We start from the raw sequence: 8504 nt of genomic DNA on the forward strand, positions 1-8504 counted from the left end.
AAGAGATAGGAGCTGGAATTCAAATTAATGCCAGACTAATTATCAATTAAGAACGGGAGATAAGGTAGACTGATCACCGTCCGAAGTTTTCTTAGCGTCTCCGGCGTAGCACTAGCGCATAGCTAGGTCGTATCCCTCTGTTTAATAAGCATTTAGCCACAGCCAGCGGCGTAGGATGTACTCCCTATCTGTCTGCCTCTACGGGTGGCAGAGTTTGGCTACAGCCAAGTTGGAAGTAATGAGAGTTGGAGGCTGGGGCAAGGTTTTTTATCAGTCAAGGTTTAATTAGCATATCCCAGACCTCTCAGCCAATGGGGAGAGAGAGAGCAATTAATTAAATTCTCCTGAGTAACGGCCATGACTCAGTTGGAGCGTGACGCCCTAAAACCAATGTGGTGGGTCATGGCAGTGAATTGGTTCAATTTACTAAACAGAAGCAATTCATTTGGCTTTCCCCCCAGGTTGGTTATACCGATGAGTAAAGCGTTGAAGGAAAAAAAATAAAAGGTCAAGTCATTACAATCCTACTAAAAGTCTTTATGCATGCTCAATAATCCAGGTAAGGAAATCACAGAAGGTTGAGTCAGTCCATCTGGATACAGCGTTTAGTGGGAGAAATGTTTCAGCACTCATCTAAGTGACTTCTTCAGTCTAAACTGACTGCAGTAACCCTGTAGTTTCTACAGCTCTGCATGTCACCCTTATTCTTGAAAACCGGTACCACTATGCTTCTTCTCCACCCCTCGGGCATCCTCTCCCTTTCCAAGATTGTGTTAAGCAATCTAGTTAAAAATTCCACCGCCATCTCTCCTAAACACCTCCATGCCTCCACAGGTATGTCATCTGGACCAACCACCTTTCCACTCTTCATCCTCTTCGTAGCTGACCTCACACCCTCCTTGCTAATCCACCACACTTCCGGATTCACTATCCCCACATCATCCAACTTTCTCTCTCTCTCATTTTCTTCATTCATCAGCCCCTCAAAGTACTCCTTCCACCTTCTCTACACACTCCTCGCTTGTCAGCACATTTCCATCTTTGTTCTTCATCGCCCTAACTTGCTGCACATCCTTCCCAGCTCAGTCCCTCTGTCTAGCCAATCGGTACAAGTCCTTTTCTCCTTCCTTAGTGTCCAACTTCTCATATAACTCACCATATTCCTTTTCCTTTGCCTTTGCCACCTCTCTCTTCACTTTACACTGCAACTCCTTGTACTCCTGTCTACTTTCTTCATCTCTCTGACTATCCCATGTCTTCTTCGCCAACCTCTTCATCTCTACTCTGCTTCCCCATTCCACCACCAAGTCTCCTTGTCTTCCTTCCTCTGTCAGGATGACACACCAAGTACCTTCCTAGCTGTCTCCCTCACTATTTCTGCAGTGCTTGCCCAGCCATCTGGCAACTCTTCTCTACCACCCAATGCCTGTCTTAACTCCTGCCTGAACTCCACACAACAGTCTTCCTTCTTCAACTTCCACCATTTAATCCTTAGCTCTGCCTTCACTGTCTTCTTCTTCTTCTTGATCTCCAAAGTCATTTTACAGACCACCATCCGATGCTGCCTAGATACGTTCTCTCCTGTCACCACCTTGCAGTCTCCAATCCCTTTCAGATTGTGCCTTCTACATAAGACATAGTCCATAGTATAAGTCCATATGGACTTTAACAGCACAATACCTCAAAACCTAAGTCAGTCTGTCAATCAAAATAAATAATAATCGCATGTGTTTTATGCTCTGAATCAAAAAGATAATTTCATGTGAATGAAAAAGGAACCACCTTTAGATGTACTGTTCAAAAAATATAAGGACACATTAAACCTTTACTACAGCTTTGAATACATACACATATTTAAATATATATATGTATATATATATAGTGATATTTGCATGTTACCACTTTGATTAAGGTGATTGAAATATCTAGTTGGCTGGTGAATAAACCTAACAGCTGATACCTGCCAGTCTAACTGGGGTCGACTGGTGAAGGCTGGGTTTGAGGCCGGTCTCCCAACCGTCTGACCTGCCGTCAGACTCATTTACTCCTTGTCTGTCTGTTTGACTGACTGCCTGTCAATCCAATCCAGACAAGAAGTGGCCTGCTCATAATAGTCTTTCCTTCAAGTAGGAGAAATACAGCATTCATTTTTATGAATTGAAGTTTGCAGTAGGTTCTGTATCCTCAGCCTCCTTTAGGAGAAAAGGAGGACAAAAACTGAAGCGATCTGGGATTAAAAGTACCATTTCACAAGAAGAGGACATTATCCATTTGCATTTTTTTTTCTTTTTCTTTTATCCTATGAAGTGGGTGTTTGGAGCTTATATCTCGATCTGACCGAGAATAGAGAAAAAACATATGTTTCTCAGAAACATAATGTGAGAAGCAGGAGAAAATTGTCTGAATCTCAGATTACTGTTGAATAAAAATGTAATTACATCCAGGGATAGTAGCTAGTGTAAAGATGAAATCTCATTTTTCCATTTTCTCTCTGATAGAGACCTGGTTGTCAGTCTGCCTGGCTGCCTCTTAGTCTTGTGACTTATCATGTGTCTGAATCAATGACTGATTGTCTAACCATTACTTACTGGCCAGTTCACTATATACCAGCTTATACCAGTTTACTGGCTGTTTTTTGTTAAGTTTGGGGATGGGGCGGTTCTGATGACAGTATATTAAAGTGACAGTCATGCTGATAGACTTACTACATTTCTGGCTGGCTGGCTGTCTGTATAATCGTCCCAACCTCTCTCCATGCAACGGTTTGGCGTAGAGTAATTACAAGTACTTATTATTAGTAGGCTTTAATTAGCATTGGGAATCATGTTATTAGGATTTTCCATGAGTAGCTGCCAGTTTGCCAAATTGTGTGTGTGTGTGTGTGTGTGTGTGTGTGTGTGTGTGTGTGTGTGTGTGTGTGTGTGTGTGTGTGTGTGTGTGTGTGTGTGTTGGTGGGAGGGGGGTTGAGGTAGTGATAGGAGTCAGAAAGTATAGCAAAAGTGTTGCTTTGTGTGTCCATGACTTCTAACTGTTGTGCACAAACTGCAGTTGGAGGCTGATCTATACATAATTATCAGACCTTGCTAAGTTGTCTGTTGGCATTTCTGTTTATGTTCATGGTTTTATGTGTGAGAAAGTGTGTGTGTGTGTGTGGGGGGGGGTGCTCACACTGCTATGCACGCAGGTTAAAAAAAAAGAAAAATCCACCTGCCGTTTCTAACAATCCATTTTAATTATGTTGATGCAAATCCAGCACAGCGCTGTTGCTGCTGGAACTTTTTTGGAGAGTTTAAATCATAACTGACTGCACCTGACGGTGCAGTTCAATACTGTAGCATTTACCACTGATATGCAGAAGTGAAACACGGGGCCAGATGTCACTTTTTTTCCGTAACGTCATCAGATTTAATAATCCTATTCAGCATTTTCTGTGCACTTTAGAAAGTTGCTGCCGGAAAGATTTGGAGTGGGGTTTGAATGAGGAATGTCTCAAATGGATTTTGTTTGACTGGCAACAACAGAGGAGCATTGAGACCGGAACATAACATGTGCATCAGAAATTATATTCCAAATGCTGTTACGGCATTAGTATTTTGCCCTGAGTATTTTTATTTTTTATTTTTTTTGTAATTTAAAAGGGTTTAAACATAGTTTGGGCTCACAAAAAAAGTACATGTTTATTTTAGGTTTGAATAGAAATTGTTCATGTGTGGTTCAGGCTCTTTTGAAATGCCAAGACAAGTCAAACCTTTCAGATGAAGTTATTATTGTTAGGTTCGATTACATTTTGTGATGGCATTGCCTCCGGATTTAGTTTGGAGAATAAAGATTAACAGGGAGGATGGGAGTGAAATAGATGAAGGAGAGATGCAAGTAAAGGTCATGAACTGGACTCCAACCTGAGTCATTGTGGTTCGCTGGAACATGTTGAGGCATCAGGAAACTCCCAAGTGTCATTTCAAATACGATCAGTCCTGTTGCATCGCTGGTGGTTTCAGTAGTAATGACTGTGGTTACAGTAAACAAGTCAGTGACCGCATATCGGATTAAATGGAGAGCAGAAGTGCAGACCACAGCAACCTCTGTGTGTGTGTGTGTGCGTGTGTGCGTGCGTGCATGCGTGTGTGCGTGCGTGCGCGCACACGTGTGCGTGTGCACCCACACACACATGCATGTGCAGGTGTATGTGCATGTGTGTGAGTGGGTGTGTATGTGCGTGCATGTGTGTGAGAGGGAGAGAGATGCGTTAAATTCACATCCTGACAAGGTCATAGATTGTGTATTAAGAACACTGAGTTGGTTCAATCAAGTGTGTGTGTGTGTGTGTGTGTGTGTGTGTGTGTGTGTGTGTGTGTGTGTGTGTGTGTGTGTGTGTGTGTGTGTAAACTCTATTTCCTTTTCCCCCTGTGCCATCAGTAATGATTCCTAGTAAACTCCAATTGCAGCTGTTTCCCCTCCAGCCTATCCTTCACACACAGATACACACACACACACACACACACACACACGTACCACCTCAACCCTGCTCCAACCCTGGCATCTTGCTGGTGCACTCATACACAAACAGTCCCTCTAAAAGGTCCTCCAGGCTGCTGAAGAAGAGCGGGGGGAAAGACTTGGCTTTGTGTCCCACTGTTTGTGTCCCGCTGTCAGGCTCCACGGCCTGGCTGCCACAGCTGGCACATCTGGGTGTGGGCTGGTGTGCTGCTGTCCCGGGCCGCCTGCCAGATGGGTCCCATGATGCAACCTCAGTCCAGCCGCTCCCTGGAGGGGAGGCGAAATACAAGGAGGTGAGCCGGCCTGCACATCTCCCAACACATAAATAAGGACACATATAGTGGATTAGACATGACTCACATGAGTATTCTCCATCCTAACCACACACACACACACACACATATATGCACACCCAGCCCCACACTGCACCAAGAGCTGGGGTTTGTCATAAGCAGTTGAAAGGAGCGGTGGCACCAGTCGTGGAGAGGAAGTGGATAGACGGGGGGAGGGGGGGGGTGACAAGACGAAGTGTTTCCTCTGTACAGTCAAAGAGCTGCTTTATTCACTCCGACTGTTTTTACTCTCATCCCTCCCCATTTTAAACTGTAAAGTGTTGAACCCACCCCCAGAACTTTTTTTTAATTTTCCTAACTGGATATTCTGGTCTGTTTCATCATCGCCATGTTTATTCCCATCAGCCCCCCCCCCCCGTTCTTCATAGAAGTTTTCTGGCCTTGTTCTTCACCCTGAGTAGGTCATATTTGGTCATCTGAGAGTTTGTTTTTAGTGAAGGAGCTGACTCCAAAAAGCAGCCTTTCCTAAAGCTCAGGGAATCTGACTCATGCCTCACTGACACTGATGCATTTATGGAAGATGTTCAGTGGGTTTGTATAATTTTCACCTGTAGACGTCAGTATTAAGAGAGAGTAACTTTTGGATGTATAGTATTTTTTTTTTCACTCCCCCTCCCCCTTTTCTCCCCAATTGTATCCAGCCACTTACCCAACTCTTCCGAGCCGTCCCGGTCACTGCTCCACCCCCTCTGCTGATCTGGGGAGGGCTGCAGACTACCACATGCCCCCTCCAAAACATGTGGAGTCACCAGCCGCTTCTTTTCACCTGACAGTGAGGAGTTTCACCAGGGGGACGTAGCACGTGGGAGGATCACGCTATTCCCCTCTCCTCCCCTCCCCTCCCCTCCAAACAGGCGTCCCAACCAGTCAGAGGAGGCGCTAGTACAGCCAGCAGGACACATATCCACATCCGGCTTCCCACCCACAGACACGACCGATTGTGTCTGTAGGGACGCCCGACCAAGCTGGAGGTAACACAGGGATTCCATCCGGCGATCCCCGTGTTGTTAGGCAACGGAAGAGACCGCTACGCTACCCAGACGCCCCTGGATGTATAGTATTCTTAACTGTGCGTGTGTGTGCGTGCGTGTGTGTGTGCGTGTGTGTGTGGTTTTCAAAGAGCTGATCGGTTGATATTTTCTGGTAATTTGTTGCATCTGTTTCCTCCAGCTATCGTTTATTTACTTTTATTTTTGGTTTGTTGTTTTTCCACCGTTGTGGATTTTCCAGCTGCACTGCTCTGCACATCCAAACAGTCGTACAGTTGCACCAAGGCACACATTTACCTACATTTTCCATCGGGTGCCATCCTGACAGAGTGCAATAAGAAGATATTGTGTCCCTGTCACTGACCGCCGAACAAGTCCGTGGAAATGCTTGTGGAGTATTTTGCATTACTATTGACTCATTTTCTTTGGATAGAAATTTATTATTTTGGTCAAAAATAATAGTGTGGACACCTCCGTCCAGACATGTTGGCATCTTGTTGAAGCAACAATTTGTTCAGGGGCGTTGGTATGTCTGAGACAGACCAACATGACAGACTGACACACAGACACACACACACACAGTCACAGGCATGCATTGTATTTGCAGCATAGAAAAGTTTTTTTGGCCTAAATATGCACACCAACAACCACAAGTGACAGCCAGCTATTGTCAGTCACAGGGATGGGACCAGCATGACATGAGCAATTATAAATTATCTTTCAGAAATATAGTCCCCCTTTTCTGCAGTCCCTGACGGGCTAATGGATTGTAGTCGAGTGTTTTTGTTCAGATAGCTTGGGGGAAAGGAGGGGGGAGATGATGGCAGTATAGGGGGGGGGGGGTGACAGAAATATTGTGCATAAACTTGTCTACACACACACACACACACACACACACACACACACACACAGTTATATTTAATCCTGAGCTAGTGGAGTGTCTTTTCAGGGTTATTCGCATCCTTTATGTGGCCCTGCTTAGTTTTAAACGAATACACACAGACACATAAACACCATTTTTTTTCTCCATTTCTCTTGCTCCCTCTCTCCCCCGCTTCAAACAAACATACATATTGTTCCCCTCCTCAAATTTCCTTCGTCTCACTCACTCACACACACACACACACACACACTGAGCAGTGTTGACTTGCTGGCGTGTGAGTCAGCTGGGATAGAGGGAATTGTTCTTGTGTCGAAGGGGGACAGCGCGTGGCAGATTAACGGCCATGTGCTGTTTTGTGGCGAGAGCAGATAATAATGGTAGTAAGTGTACTGGATGAAACAGGGCAGAAGAGGAGGGATTCTACCAGAACATCCCAGAGAGTAACACAACATAATGATGATACTTGTAAATGACAGAGAGAGAGAGAGAGAGAGAGAGAGAGAGAGAGAGAGAGAGAGAGAGAGAGAGAGAGAGAGAGAGAGAGTGTGATGGACAGAGCGAGAGAGAGAGAGGGTGGTGTATAGTGACAGAGGAGAAGGGAGAGACGCTCCACGCATGCCAGGCCGACAGATGACAGGAGAAGTTATAGATGAGTGGAGAGAAGAGGGTATTGCTCTGTTGCCTGTGTTTCTCTGTATATACACATCCACAGAAACAAGTGTGGTTGTCCATACGTGTGTGTGTTCGTATCTGTCATGTAACTCCCCCCCCCCCTTTTCTCCCCAATTGTATCTGGCATATTACCCCACTCTTCCGAGCCGTGCCGGTCGCTGCTCCACCCCCTCTGCCGATCCGGGGAGGGCTGCAGACTACCACGTGCCTCCTCAGATACACGTGGAGTCGCCAGCCGCTTCTTTTCACCTGACAGTGAGGCGTTTTGCCAGGGGGACATAGCGTGTGGGAGGATCACGCTATCCCCCCCAGTTCCCCCTCCCCCACAAACAGGCACCCTGACTGACCAGAGAAGGCGCTAGTGCAGCGACCAGGATTCATACCCGCATCCGGCTTCACACCCGCAGACACGGCCAATTGTGTCTGTAGGGATGCCCGACCAAGCCAGAGGTAGCACATTCTCTCTCTCTGTCTGTCTATCTCTCTGGTCACCTCTGCCTCGCTCTCTGTTTGTCTCTGTCTCGCTCTCTGTATGTCTGTCTGTCTCTCTCTCTGTCTCCTCTCTTTTTCTTTCTGTCTCTCTTAGTCCTCCCCACCCCACCCACACACACACACACACACACACACACACACAGAGTTGCATGTACACCTGTGAGGATTTCCTCCTCAAACACATGCATCCTTGTAAAGACAGACTGCAGGGAGAGTGGGAGAGAGAGGGAACATAAACACGCCTGACAAGTCCTCTTAACAACAACTTGTCTTGTTAAAACCGTGTCTCTCTTTTCTCCTACGTACTACGACTCCTCACCCAAACACCCTCGAAAGTTTTCTTGAGGCCCTCAGTTTTCAGCGAGTTATCTCCTGTCATCTTTTCCATGGCGTCAAAGTGCGTGTTGATACGTTGAGCGAGAGTTCCAACAGCATCTCGAGTTTGATCAGTATCGTTCTTCTTCTTATTGTATTCAAATAGAGGTTTTTTTGGGAGCTGGTGATTTACAGGAAGTCTCCTCAGTAGATAGCGACAGAGCCAAAAACTCTTCAGATGGCGTTGCCGTCCCATCATCGGCGTTAGCCATTTTAGCATAGTTGCTGCCTGCTAGTGGGTTG

Source organism: Lampris incognitus, chromosome 11 (assembly GCF_029633865.1).
Source record: "Lampris incognitus isolate fLamInc1 chromosome 11, fLamInc1.hap2, whole genome shotgun sequence".
Lineage (NCBI taxonomy): Eukaryota > Metazoa > Chordata > Actinopteri > Lampriformes > Lampridae > Lampris > Lampris incognitus.